The sequence below is a fragment of the Canis aureus genome, chromosome 14, assembly GCF_053574225.1.
Source record: "Canis aureus isolate CA01 chromosome 14, VMU_Caureus_v.1.0, whole genome shotgun sequence".
Taxonomy (NCBI): Eukaryota; Metazoa; Chordata; class Mammalia; order Carnivora; family Canidae; genus Canis; species Canis aureus.
Genome location: NC_135624.1, coordinates 45,178,927 through 45,194,133, shown reverse-complemented (window position 1 = coordinate 45,194,133; position 15,207 = coordinate 45,178,927). Strand labels below are relative to the sequence as shown.

Below are 15,207 nucleotides of genomic sequence, written 5' to 3'. Positions count from 1 at the left end.
ACCCTCACATCACATGTCTCTAGGTATATCAAGTGGTAGGTAAATTTCTAGGACCAAAAAGGGAGGTGGGGGTAGCAGAGAATACAGCTGGATCTGGAGGCGGGAGTGGGGGTGCAGGTGTGCTCTTGGGCTGGGGATGCAGGTTCAGGCCTGATGCTGTGAGGGTGGGTGTTGACCTCGAGAAGGCCCACCTGGCGCCACATCCCACTGGTATAACAGTGAAAGGTCCCCGTGCGCCTTCTTTGGGGACACTGAGTAGCAGGCATCTCTGGGATGCTCACTGGCCACTGGCGAGGGGGGGGCGGGGGGCAGGCAGGTGCAGAGTGGGCCTGTCACCGTGGACCTCGGATGGCCAAATGGTATGTCCAACCCGGGCTGGCCGCTCGGCTTCCAGTTCCCCTACAGTCTCCTTCCTGGAGGCAGAGAGAGAGAGACAGGCACCGCGGCAGGAGCAGGTGTGCAGCCCGACCCCGCGGGGCACACCGTGTCGGGAGAGAAGCACCCGGCGGGAGGAGGTGGCAGGTGGAGGCAGCAGGTGGCGGGAGGCGGGAGGCAGGTGGCAGGCGGCAGGTGGCAGGTGGCAGGTAGCAGGAAGCAGGAGGCAGGTGGAGGCGGCAGGTGGAGGAGGCAGGTGGCGGGCGGCAGGTGGCACGTGGCAGGAAACGGGAGGCAGGTGGCACGTGGTGGGCGGCGGGAGGCAGGTGGCGGGCGGAGGCAGGTGGCGGGTGGCAGGTGGAAGAGGCAGATGGCGGGCGGGCGGCAGGTGGCACGTGGCACGTGGCAGGTGGCGGGCGGCGGGCGGCGGGCGGCACGCACATGCTCAGGGGGTCTGGACCAAGGCTGGAGTCCGAGGCGGGGGGTATCCCCGAAGTGCGCGTGCGCGGGCTGCTGCTCCTGTGAGCTCGCGAGAACTCCGACCGCGTGCGAGCTGCGGCGCGGGGTCTCTAACCGGGAGCGCTTGCAGGTGCACCCGCTGCTCTCTCCGCGCGGGGGTGGGGCGGGGCTGGTCCACGAGGGTGCAGCTGGGGAGCCGGCGGCTGGAGGCACCCCGCTTCCATCCAGGCGCCCTGCCCGCGCGACCCCGCCCCCGCACTTGCTGGCTGGGGGCCTCCAGGGTCCAGGCCACGGCAGGGGGGCGGGGGTTGGGGGAGTGTGGGGGCCACGTGGTGTCGGCCCCTGGCGCAGCAGAACCGAGCTGGGCCTCCAGATACAAACTGCGTTAGCCCTACGATGCTGCGGGCAGCGCCGTGGTTATGGTTTGCAGGATCATGTTGCATATTGAAAGTTGGTGAAAGACTGGCTCTTAAACGTCATCACGGGGATCCTCGGGGGGCTCAGGGGTTTAGCGCCGCCTTCGGCCCAGGGTGACCCCAGGGTCGCGAGATCGAATCCCGCATCGGGCTCCCTGCATGGGGCCTGCTTCTCCCTCTGCCTGGGTCTCTGCCTCTCTCTCTCTATGTCTATCATAAATAAATCTTTTAAAAAAATACAGTTCTCATCACAAGACAGGAAACAACTGTTTTTGATTCATCATTCGGTAGATCACAGCAATGTTTTGGGGACTGATCATTGGAAGGTTAGAGTGATTCCTTGTTGCGTTGCCTTGATCTTCATATTTCTCGAAGTCTTGCCCTTGCTCGCTTTCTTCACATTTGAAGTAGCAGTGACTCCGTCTGGTCTTTAATGACTGACCTCAACAGAGAAACACCTTGTGGCTGCCTGTCAGGGATCCCGAGGCTTTTCCCACTCTTCTGGGGGGGGATACACCTGCTTTCCACTTTCTTCGGTGGCACAATCCGCAAGCCCGTGAGCCTTCTTCTCCTGCCACATGCCCAGCAGGTTACTGGCAGCCTCCCACTTGCTTTCTCAGAGGTGATGCTAAAACTCAGGTTTGCTGTCTCTTCCTGGCCTGCAGGTTCAGACTGATTTTCCCCATGGGCTCACTAGCCATCCACCACAGTTCATGCCTTACACAGCCAATCGAGTGTGCACAATGAATGGGATGATTTGGGATGTGTTGGGTGAGGTGCCCAGAGCCTTAGGGCTGCCCGTGGGCCAGTTTGGGAGATCCACAGGTGAGGCATCCTCGGAAGCTCAGGAACGATGGAATCCACAATGCAGTTAGCAGGATCCAGACCCGTAACCCCTCTGAGCCTTCTAGAGACTCCTGTCAGCGACTTTCCCAGCATCTTCCCATGCCCTAGTCATGCAGCTCACAAGTCAGCGCTCTTTATGGGGTGAGAGAGATGTTGGCCTCTTTGGGGGCAGTCTGCACAGCTGGGGAATCTGGATATTCAGTCATAGTTACTTCCTCGCAGTGAGAACTCATCGGCCGGAGTGGGGGGGGGATCTCTTGGCACTAATCTGTGTCACCTTGGGGAAGGTGTTACACAGGTAAAGTTATGCCGTTCTTCTTACCCTCTCTAATGCATCCAAACCCCATAATGTTTTTTCTTTCAACAGTGTGCTGGCACAACTCTACTGGACTCCTGGACCTCCACAAAGACTCTCTCCTCCCTGGCTGGTGGTCTAATCCCGTGCTCTCCAGGGGCTCCCAGACCATGTGGAGAGGCCCTGGAGCCAGTTCATGGACCATGCAGCGTCTGTAGTGGAGACCAAGGTCTGCATGCCTATTACCCAACTCACAGGTAGTTAGCACATTTATACGCTTAATATGATCTGTGTCCCTGTAACAATAAAGTTCTAAACAAAGAAACAAGTAAGACATTTTAGGTTCCCCTATTGATTTGCAATTAATTGATTAATTTGAATCATCGATGTGTGATATACTCATAACCATTGAAACTAATTCCATGGAGTCTTCAAAACAAAACAAAAATACTGAATTTCAAACAATGTTATTTTCCTGTGCAACAGTCCTATTAGTAATTACCACTAAATATAATTAAATTATCTAAAATGTAAAAGTATGCTTAAATTGCTTTTGTGCTTCCTTTCCATATAATTGACAAGTGGCTTGAGTAGAAGTGGTAAATATCTTTATGGACTGCCATCATTATTGATTTAATACATTTATTAACATCTAGATAGTGTTTATTAGTTTGAATGAATTATGTAGGTGGAAGGCCATGTTGGATGTTATTCAGTGTATTGAGGATCATATATTTATTCCTCATTTTACTCTTTTGGGAAATACAAAACATTAGATAATAATGTTGTTGCTATAACATACATTTTCCAACGTGTTTCTTCTGACCAAACAATTAAGGGACTACCCAGGGATATTCAGTGCATGCGTCAATACAAAGTTGACATATGATATTTAATCCATAAGATATATCACCTGCAATACAGCAGTATGCACTTTGGCTTTCAAAGCAATCTTTACAAAAGATTCAGAGAATCCTAAGACTCCATCACTAATCGTATATGGAATGCAAATAACATTTGAAAGGTTGTTCTGCTTCAGGACAACATATTTTTTATCTAACAGGACATCAATACAAAGGCTGGACTGAAGGCTCTTAAACACACAACACATTTCATAGATTTGACACGTGCTTTAAATAATTATATATACCACTAGGACGTGACCTTAAATTGTTAAAATATGTAATAACATTCATCTCATCTTTACATTTCAGCATATGACATACTCCATATATATTGACTATGTGGTTTTAATTATTTTGTCTCTAATTAATATGCTCTAATTGTGATTTTTCTCTTATAAATTATGAGTTTTCCTGTAATACCACATATACATATATTTACATGAAATTATAGGCATATTTATAATCCATTAAATGTTATATTCTGATGCCAAGTAAATTTGTTTTTTTCACTAATACACATATCAATTAGGGTTTTGCAGTTGTGAAAGACAGCATTAAATTTCCAAGTAGCTTAAACAAAATCAGTGAACTTATCTCTATATTGTGACAGAAAGAACTACTAAAACTTGTACAATTACAATGCTGCTTTAGCTGACAACTAAGGAATAATAAGAGCTAACCTCCTCCCTCAGTATCCATCTTAATTACACCAAATAACTGTGTTTGCTTAATTCATGTCTACCTGTGAGCTAATTATTATGGATACTCTGGCTCCTTTAGGTTACAGGTTCATCTAAGTAGGCGTGGGAGCTAAATTCCATTTCAAGTGAGTGAATGCTTCTTTCTGAAAGAAAAGAGAGTTTCTTATTATAAGAAAAAAGAGTAATGAATGTTTTCTCCCCTGCATTCAGAGTTTTAACAGCCCAGTTCTCTAGCCTTACAGACTTTAGCCTAGTTCTTCAATGAATTTGGCCTCAAACTTGTACACATAACCCCTGACAGTCATGGGAGCTTTGATTCCCTCGATCTACCACGACCACTTCCTGTACTCAGTAATGCTACATGTGAAGTAGATACTACCCTGGGTCCTAAATTTGGAAAACCCTAAACTTCCCTAACACAGGACGACCTGTGATCGTGATAGCAACCTGTGATCGTGATCGACCTGTGATATCAACATTTCAATCCCATATTGAAAACCCGTGAAACCTCCATTGCTTTCAGGATAAGTGAAATCACAATCCTTTCCTTGGTTTCTTTGCTTATTCTTCTTACATTCATTTAGCAACATCTTTCAAGAACTCTTCATCGTAAGCTCTTTTCAGTAATATTGAATTTTTTTGTTGTTCTTTAAAAGTATTATACTCTTGGGATGTCTGGGTGGTTCAGTTGGTTAAGCTTCTACTTTTGGCTCAGGTCATGATCCCAGGACCCTAGGATCAAGCCTCACGTCTAGCTCCCTGCTTGATGGGGAGCCTGCTTCTCCCTCTCCCTCTGCTGCTCCCCTGCTTATGCTTGCATGCTCTCTCTCTCTCTGTCAAGTAAATAAAATATTTTTTAAAAGAGTGTTATACTCTTTTATTATGTATTTTCACTTGACATCTGAATATGCTGTTCCCTTTGTTAGAATCCACTTGCCTCGGCCTCTTCATTGAGCTACCATCTAGTCACTTGTATGTTTTTATCATATATCATTTACTCTGGGAAATGATATATGATATCATACATCATTTACTAAAATAAAGCTGGTAGCCAGTTGGTCAGCTTCTTTATCACACTCTACATCTGCTCCTGTGCCCTTTTGTAACCATTGTATATGTACATTATAATACATATTATATTAATTATATATAATATATATTATATTATATTTAATATATATTGTATAGTATATAATTTTATTATAATTATAATTACATATTATATACATTAATTATATATAACTATATATTATCATATTATATTATATATACATATATAATATTATGATCAACAAGTTAAAATGCCTATGAAACAAAAACATATGCCCAAGTCTAGGCTCTAGATCTAAGGTTTAGGACAAAGATCTTCATGTTATCATTTGCTAAAGTTATACCATGAAGGGGTTTTCAAATTCTATAAGGTAAAAACTATGGGGCTTCCCTATCTCTTATAGTTCTGGTCAATGGCATGGTTGCTTTAGCTTATAAAATTATGCATATGGATGAGTGTTTTTCTAGTCATGCCAAAACACAATGTTTGGAGTCACACAAAAGTTACATAATCAAGATAGATGAGAGGAAAGATAGTAAGAAGAGATGCTTAAAGTAAGAGGTCTGTTTGCTAATTAATATTTCCTTGTTGCCTGCTTTAACCTCCTCTTCATGCTGAGAACTTTTCACAAACAATTTCTATGTCTTTATTTGTTATTTGTATATCCTCCACAATCCAGTGTCAGAGTACCTTCCCACATGTCAACCTGATTTAGAGATAAGCAAATATCCTGACATTTTAGCCACTCAGGAGGTCATAACTATTCCTCAACTTGCTGATACAATTAATTGTTCACTCTCTTGCAAAATTATTAGAATAGTAGTTGATTCCTCAGCTCTGCTTAGAGATATTATTGAAAACAGCACAGGCTGATCATGGTTACTGCCTCCCTATCTTGCTCTACTGACCATTTTCATTATTGTATTTGACTATTCATATGTGCAGAAGCTAGGGTGATTTGTAATCACATTCCAACAATGATAAGGTAAAATAAAGGTAGTGACCCACTAGGAAACCAACAATGTATTTCCCACTTACTAAAGTATGATCAACATTATTTTAAATGTATAGTTCCATGAGTTATGACATATAAACATATATATATATATATATATATATATATATATATGTATATTCATTCATGTTTTCATATCCGCAGCCAAAATATATGTAACATTTTCCATATCCCCCAGAAGTCCGTATATGTCATTTAGGCACCCTTCCATAATCCCTGATTTAGGCCAGTATCTGCTACTGTGACTACAGTTTTGCTTTCTCTAGAATTTCATATACATGATGTATTAATTATCTGAGACATCTATAAAAAATCGCCACTAACTTGGGTGTTTAAAACAACAGTGTGTTGAATTTATAAATTTGTTGTCAGAAAATGGTTATCTTAAATAATAAATGCAATGTGGGGATGCCTGGGTGGCTCAGCGGTTGAGCATCTGCGGTTGGGTCAAGGCCTTATCCCGGGGTCTTAGGATCAAGTCCCGCATCGGGTTCCCCACAGGGAGCCTGATTCTCCTTCTGCCTGTGTCTCTGCCTCTCCCTCCATGTCTCTCATGAATAAATAAAATATTTTCTTTGAAATGCAATATATATATGTATATGTACATATATGTATATGTATATATATATGTATATATATATATATAACAAAATAGGTGCAAGTACTATACACTGAAAATTACTAAATATTGTTGAGAAAAATTTGTAAGGCAATGGTTTCTTTTTCATTTTGGGAAACCATCAGAAGGATACAATTTAAGGGGAGGTATAAAAAGCATGAGAGAGACCCTCCCTGCCATTGTTGGAAGAAAAGGGAGATATATAGAAACATGAAAAGGAATGGAGCAGCTTCTAGGAGCAAAGACCAGCCTTTCCTTAATCATTAGCAAGAAAATACTTTCCTTACTCCTACAAGTAAAAGAAAATGAATCTTGCCAGTGGAATGAGCTTGGGATTTCATTCATCCCTAGAGCCTCCAAAAAGGAGCACAGCTCTATTGGATTATAGTAAAAGCAGAGAGAACATGTATTTTATTAATCTGTAATATGAGATAATAACCAACAGTTACACATTATATTTACTCAGTTCTTAAATATTTTGCCTGTTTTTATTTCATGGAAAAGCCAATACTCATATTCTAGGTTCTGGAGGGAAAAATTAATAGATATAAAGCAGATTTGGGCTCTTATGTGCATTTCTTTCTATTACACTTTTTCTCACACTATCTATTTATACCAAATATATGCCAAAAATGGACATGCTTTAGGTGCAAAAGCAGAAACAGTGCCAGACTATGTGAACAAAATGTTGAAATGAAATAGCAAAATATAGCTGAAGAAAATTACCTATCCAGGGAAATTTATTCACACTGTATGGTGTTTCATTTTATTTTAACTGCCTATAACCTAAATTATAGACCCTTTCCAAAAAAAAAAAAAAAAAAGATTTTATATGCTTCATTTTATTGCTATAGAAATTAGAAGAAAATAAGATGTGATGGCTTACTTAGTCAAAATCCATACTAGAGAGCAATATAATCTGAAATAGAGCCTAATACCACTTCTATCTCTAGAAGTAGTAACTATCTCTAATTTTTTTAAAAAGTAAATAAATTACATTTTCATACATTATGTTTTGTTAAAATGAACTGTATTTTCTATGGTTAATTTAAAATAATACTTTAACTTGTTTATAAAGAGCTAAACTTTAACATAAAGTAGTCTTTTTAAAACAATCCATTAAGTACAAAGTAATAGCCATTAAATTCTCAGCATCCTATGTGATTCTCTCTTTTAGGTGCTTACTGAGCCTAGTATTTGACTATAGTGCTAGAATGTGGTATGAAGACGATTATAATAACCAGATATAATGCAGTCAGTTTGGAAAGAAGGCATAGATACAACAACAAAGAGTCCGGAGAACTTAATCTAAAATTAAAATATTTTGAGCCTTCACAGTTGATCTAAATTGCATTTATATGGTTAAAGGATATGCACCAGGGAGTTCCTTTCATTACAGTTATCATTAACTTAATTTTTTTAAGATTTCACCTTCACATGCCAAAGAGGTTTCTACTTACAGACTCCTTCCATAAACCAATGTTCATGCGACTGCTAGGATTTATAATTGAGGTTCTCTAAACTGAACTGGTGTAACTGCCCCTGTACTTGACAGTGTCAACATGATTAGAACTGACAAGTGCTAGTGTACATTTTGTATCTGCTGATAGAAATTCCTATTTGTTATCAATGTAGCATTCCTTCTATCTAAGCATAATTCTTTGAGAAAATCTACAGAAATATGAAAAGCAAAATGGATAAGGAGAATAGAATAGAGAGAGAAAAAGGAAAATAAATTAGAATAAGAAAGCTCTAACTGATTCAGGACAGGAAAAATGAAGCAAATGATTTATGGGCTTCAAAGTCTGATTGCTGCCATAAGACCATATAAGTTCATCCATCCAATGTGGATTACAAATAAATGAAAGATATTGGTCTCATCAGACATACACAATGTTAATATTTCTGATAGAGAAACATTACCTTAAAGGATACAAAAGTAAAAATAAATTTTAAACCCTCTAAAAAATATTTTTATGGATGGTTTAAATAATGCCCTCAAACAGAGCACCCAATACTAGGTTCTGGTTGAACTTTAGTATTAAACATAAAATCAAGAGTCATTTTATCAGGTCAATCCAAGTTTTATATCAAATTGTTTAAATCATAAGAATTGTATTACTTGGTAAAACTTGAGTTATGCTACACTCAATAGGCCTATCTGATGGAAAATGTGCATGGGAGGGATCTTACAAAGTTATGATTAGAGTTAGTAGGTATTTGGGGGCATCTGGGTGGCTCAGTTGGTTAAGCATCTGACCCTGTTTTTAGCTCAGGTGATAATCTCACAGTTGTGAGCTAGAACCCAACCCTGAGCTCCACACTGGGCAGAGACCCTGCTAAAGATTCTCTCTCCCTCTGCCTCTCCCTCTGCCCCTCCAACCTCTCTTTCTCTTTCTCCCTCTCAAAAAAAAAAAAAAAAAAAAGTAGATAAAAATAAAAAAAAAAAAGTTAGTAGGTTTTCTTATTATTTCACAAATGTTCTGGGAACATCCTTCACAGATTATGTTTCATTCTTTCCCTTCAAATTCATCTTTCAAAATTTTCCTGAAATATAACTCACTTTGTATTTTCCTAAAATATTAGAATTCTTACTTCAGTATTCTAAGTAATGGGGGATATACCTGAGTAATATAATTTTTAGGATAAAAATTGAGATATATTTTAAAAATAATATAACTATAGATTTTGATGTTGGTATTAAACAAAATTCCATACATTTGCAGCACAAGTCTTCACCAAGAGAATGGTTAAATAATAAATCCATTCTAGCATTACATAAGAAGTTTCCATTCTTCCACCATTATTACCATATTTTTTTGTGTGTGTAAAATAGTTCATGGGACTTGGTTCAGAAAGATCTCAATTAGTTTCCCGCTTCTGTCATTTATTGGCTTCATGACCTTAGGTTACTTATACTCGTGGGAACTCTATACTTTTAAATGCAAATCATGGTTAATAAAGAGTGGGATAAATATGTGAAGGAGGTGGTATATGAAAGTGTGTGTTTATTTCCCTTCTCTTTTCTTTACTGGGAGAAAGAGCACTTGTAAATCTGAGAAAGGATTCACCCTTTTAATTTCGGTAGCCATTAATACAGTCTCTAGAATTAGTTTTGTGGCAAATCTTCCATCGTATTATAGGGTGGGGAAACATAGTAAAATGTGAGGTATGATACAGGATAATGAAAATCATCTGCCTTAAGAAATTAAGGAAGATACTAGGAATAATAAGAAGTCAAAATATTCACTTAATAAATAAATGAAAATTACCCTCCACCCATTATTGAAAGACTTGAGCCATAAGGATTCACTTGGGAACCCATGTATATGAAGCTTCTGGGCTCTTCTAAGCTTCTTAACTCAGTATGGGATGATCAAACTGCCAAACTCCTCAAACTCTAAAGCGGGTGGCCCATGGGGAAAAAAAAAAAAGGAAAAAGAAGATCGAAGCTTAACACATGAAAACAAAACTTCAAATGCCTACGTATACTGATTCTTTTTCTTCTGATTCCTGGTATAGTATTCAAATGATTAGAATTTTGTGTGGAGCAATTTCTCAAATGTTTGGTATTCAGACTAATCATTTGAGGGAAGTTAGAAAATATTGCAAAACAACTCCCAAACTGCTGTATAAAACCCATAAAAAATCAGGCAAGCATCTTAATATTTATAAGCTTCTGAGATAATTTTGATACAAGTTTATAACCTATATCTGACTGAATAACATATTGCTAAAAATTGACACCCATATTTCAGGGACAATTTATGGGAATGACAGAAATACTCAGGAACCATTTCATTTATATACTTACACACTTTTACAAATGTTCTCATTATAATATGTGCTCACTGAGATTTTTAGCATATTAGATTTTTTTTTAAAGATCTCATTTGGTAAGCACCCTACAATCTGAAAGTTTTCTTCAGAATCTAATATGCTAGGGCACCTGGGTGGCTCAGTGGTTGAGCATCTACCTTCGTTCAGCTCAGGTCGTGATCCCGGGGTCTTGGGATCGAGTCCCACATTGGGCTCCCCGCAAGATCATTGCCTGCTTCTCCCTCTGCCTGTGTCTCTGCCTCTCTCTCTTTCTGTGTCTCTCATGAATATATAAAATCTTTAAAAAAACGAAACAAGTGCCTACCTGTTTATCCCTCCCTACTGGAGGTGTGAGAATAGTTTGAAATCTATCCAACTGGTATTAAAATAATATGTTAAATACAGTATATTCTTGGTATTCAGGGAAATTAAAAGCGAGTGTTTCAGTACTGAGCAGAGACTAAATAATTCTATGATGCACTCGTGTGTTTATGATGTGATATTTAGTTGTAATTTTGTGGAGTTTCTATTATAGGATTGTTTTACTTAACTAGTAAAACTGAATAGCATCTATGTTTAAGTAGAGCTTTGCTCATTTCAACTATGCATTCCATATCTAGTACCCTGGGTTAAAAGTAAAAAATAATAAATAATAACATGCTTTTTTGAAAATCACCTAGAGAAGCAAGATAATGCTTCTTGCAAGATATGAAAATGAAACTATGAAAGTAAAGCTCCTTAACTGGAATGTAGATATATAGATACATTAGATATAGAATATAGGTTTTGATAAATCTGGTTGTGACTCAGATAACTCTATATCGTTATCTCAGATGACTCTACCTAGAAATAGATATAAGTTCTTTTATAAAATGTTCCAGCCAGTACAGAGTTGTTCATAGCTTAAAAGATAATAATTTATGACAGTTAAGTAGGTAATTAATGTGTGGTATGAAGATGTGCGAAGGAAACATGTAATTCTAGATGCAAATATAATTTGGGAAGAAATAAGAAACTGTTAAAAAAAAAATGTTTCCATGTAACCACAGGTGCTGAAGGTCCCAGCACAGCATTTGAAGCAACCAATTTTATGAGCAAAGATTGGTTCAAGAATTTTCAGAAGCATATTAATTTGCATAATGTGAAGTTAATAGGAAAGGAGGCATCAGTTGAATACAAAACTGAGAAACCAAGGCAGAAAACACAAAGTGATGAGCCATAGGCAAGATAAATTCCAGTTAGAATTGCACCATTCAGTAATGGAAGAAAATCTGTTTCTAAATATACATTCATGCTGTTTGTGGTGAACAGATGCACAAAAGATACAGCAGCAATCACAATCATTTGCTGTTACTGTTTCAGCTTTCGCCAATTCAATTTAAGTTCATAATTAATTTTACTACAATAATGATACATTAGATTATAAAATAGTTTAATTTACTAGAAAAAACAATGCTAAGTTAGATTTATTGAAATCCAATGAATATTATTTCATACTTTGCTGTTTTGAAACTTAAGTAAATGATAATTAATATGACATAATATTTCATGAGGGGATTTATATATATTAGTGATTTTCACAAATTTGGAGATCTACAAAGATCTTATGAAATACTCTTTACAAATATCCAATTTTCAATATGTCTCCTTTCAACCAACTTGATGTACAAATATGCGGGTTGTTCATTCTTTTATGATATTAAATAAAGTAGCAGATTTCTACTTAAAATAGAATGTCATTTTATTTGACAGTTTATATATAGAAAAATATAACTTTCAGAAGGATACAAGATTTTGGTTTCCTAATTGCATTATGTATGAGGATTTTCTTTTAATTTTTTCCACTAAAGAACTTCACTAGTTTAACGATTTTTTGAGTTATGTGGAAAAGCTAATTTCTTTCTGTGAAACATGGAAACTTGGAAATCTATTTTTGCTCTGAGGAGGTTGGTTCAACCTCTAAACTATCTATCTATGTCAAAGTAGGCTAGACTGAAGCTGTAGGAACAAAAAAAAAAAAAAAACACTTCACTGACTATACAAAGTAAAAGTACATTTCTTGCTCATTCTTAGTTCAGTGTGATTTCAGGTATTTCTCAGCAAAAGCTGTCTCCCATGTGGAAACTCGCGGATTCAAGCCCCTCCCATCTCCTGGCTCTCCTTTCAGAAAGTGAAGTCTTATCATTATTGTTCTGGCAGGAGAAGAGAGAATAGAACTCTCTACTTATTAATTGTCTGTCCTAGCCTGGAAAAACACATTTCTTCCACTCACATTGTAATGACCAGAAATGTCCACATGATCCCACCTAATTAAAAGAAATATTGAGCATGCAGCCTCTGCTGTATAAGAAAAGGGAAAGTAGATATAATGATGTACTAGTAATCTCTATCTCAGAAACTTAGACCAAATCTGTTTTTAAGATGGTAAAATCAGTCAAATGCTAGAGCAATGTCATAAAGAATTAGATAAAACTACTGTTTGTAAGATTATTTAGTTTATTTACCATAATGAATCTAACATTTTTGCAAAACAAAACAAATGAGGGGAATTATCCCATTTTTAAATGATTTTTATCTACTTACTTGAGAGAGAGAGGGGGGGGGGGAGGAACAGAGGGAGAAGGACAAGCAGACCCCATGCCCAGCACAGAGCCCAACAGAGAGAGATCTCATGACCCTGAGATCATGACCTGAGCTGAAATCAGGAGTCAGACACTTAATTGACTGAGCCACCCACCCACGCCAGAACTATCCCATTTTTAAGAAAATACTGGATAGCAAAATAACTGGCTCCTAAATGTAAAGTTTTCCCATAAAACCTCCAAATAAATAAAGCCAACTATAACCTATGCCTGGAGTATAATTAGGAGTTGCAGTTTGCTAAAAACTATAGTTCACATGTAAAAGGGGAAAACATCCAAAATTAGTATAGCCTACTCTACAGACCTTTTTGAAGAGAAACAGGAAGGTTATTAATGAAACAGTTTGAGCAACAGAGTCCTTAACATAGGAGAACATATATGGAATCATCCTTGAATGTGAAAGTCTGACCCTGAATGACAAAATCTTAAACATGTCAAATATCTGTGGACCAGAGCAAGGGTTATCAGGAAACCAAAAGGAAAGGGCTGGAACATGCATTAAAAGAAGTAAAGGAAATGGGGAAAGCATCAGTTTTGGGGGTGATAGAGGCTACATCCTTTGGAAGTGTGGTGGTAAAGGGATAGGGGGGAGAATGCTGTAAAAAACATGGACTCTTTAGAAACAAAATAAGATCACAGCATCAGAAGAAATTCTGCATCTCTCCTACCCCCAACACACATGAAAAAGGCAGCAATTAGTAGAGAAACTTCACTTCTGACTGTGCCGTCAGAATATGGTAAGCTTGAACTAAGAATCTTAGTAAGACATTCAAACCACTCTGACTAATCTTACATATAATGATCTCTAGTTAATGTTTCAGAAAAATAAAAGATACTTTAAAAATATACAAAACTCACATAGCTCCCCATTCAGATCTACTACAAGATGAAAGTAGAAAGTGACTGTCAAAACGGTCACGTAGGTGAAAATACACACTAAAAATAATTATAAAGCAGAGAAAAATTATAATGCAAGACCTTAATATATACTAAACAACATTAAGTAATGGGAAAAATGAGGGGATCCCTGGGTGGCTCAGCAGTTTAGCGCCTGCCTTTGGCCCAGAGCGTGATCCTGGGGTCCCAGGATTGAGTCCTCTGCGTGGAGGGATAAATAAATAAATCGTTTTAAAAAAGTAATGGAAAAAATGAAAGACACTATGAATCCGGTTAGTCAACAACTCAGAATATAACTGGATCACAAATAAGCTTTAAAAAAAAAAAAAAAGGAAACCTGAATTAACCTTGAAAACAATATGCTGAGTGAAAGAAATCAATCACAAAAGAGCATACTTTGTTTCCATTCATATGAAATGTCTTGATTAGGCAAATATTTAGAGAGAGAAAGTAGACTAATGGAGAGATGATGGGAAGTAACTGCTATTGGGCAGAGGTTTCTTTTTTTGTTGAAGGAGTGTGATGAAAACGTTCCTAACATAGATTGTGGTGATGGTTGTAGATTTCTGTGAACATCCTAAAAACCATTGAACTATATACCTTAAATCGGTGAATTATATGGCATATGGATTATTTCTTAATAAGGCTGTAAAACACACAAATTCACACACATGCGTGTGTGCACAAAAATTGGAAATCAAATGGCCTGAACCAAGGAAAGAAATCCAAGAAAAAGACAAAAACATCCCAAAACAAAGACTACCTTTTACAAATCTCAAAAGAGAATGATTTGGCTGAAATATAATGAGGGAATTTGAGATTGAAAACAAAGAGAACTAAAATGAAAAAATAAGTAAAAACAGATAAGAGAAAGCCATAGATTTAGAGTATACGGAACAAAGACCTTTCTTAAGTATAGGCATGCAGCTTTTTATTACAGTTTATCACATTTTGCAAATATTGTATTTTTTACACATTGAAGGTTTGTTGCACTGAACAAGTATACTGGCATACTTGCTTGCTCACGGCACTTGCTCATTTCATCTCTCTATATGTCACATTTTCATAATTCTCACACTTTCGTAATTCATATTTCAAATCTCATTATCATCATATTTGTTATGGTGATCTGTAATCAATGGCTTTCGATGTTACTATGGTAATAGT

General features: G+C 38.0%; 1 long non-coding RNA gene across 3 annotated transcripts in view; it reads right to left on the bottom strand.

Annotated features, from left to right (window-relative positions):
• The window catches only part of LOC144283592 (uncharacterized), a 277,411-nt gene extending 276,785 nt beyond the window's left edge, over positions 1–626 (bottom strand). For all 3 annotated transcript variants that reach the window (XR_013352145.1, XR_013352147.1, XR_013352148.1), the window contains exon 1: positions 192–626. This is a non-coding gene — a long non-coding RNA (uncharacterized LOC144283592). The remainder of the gene's footprint in view (positions 1–191) is intronic.
• Positions 627–15,207: the final 14,581 nt, after the last annotated feature.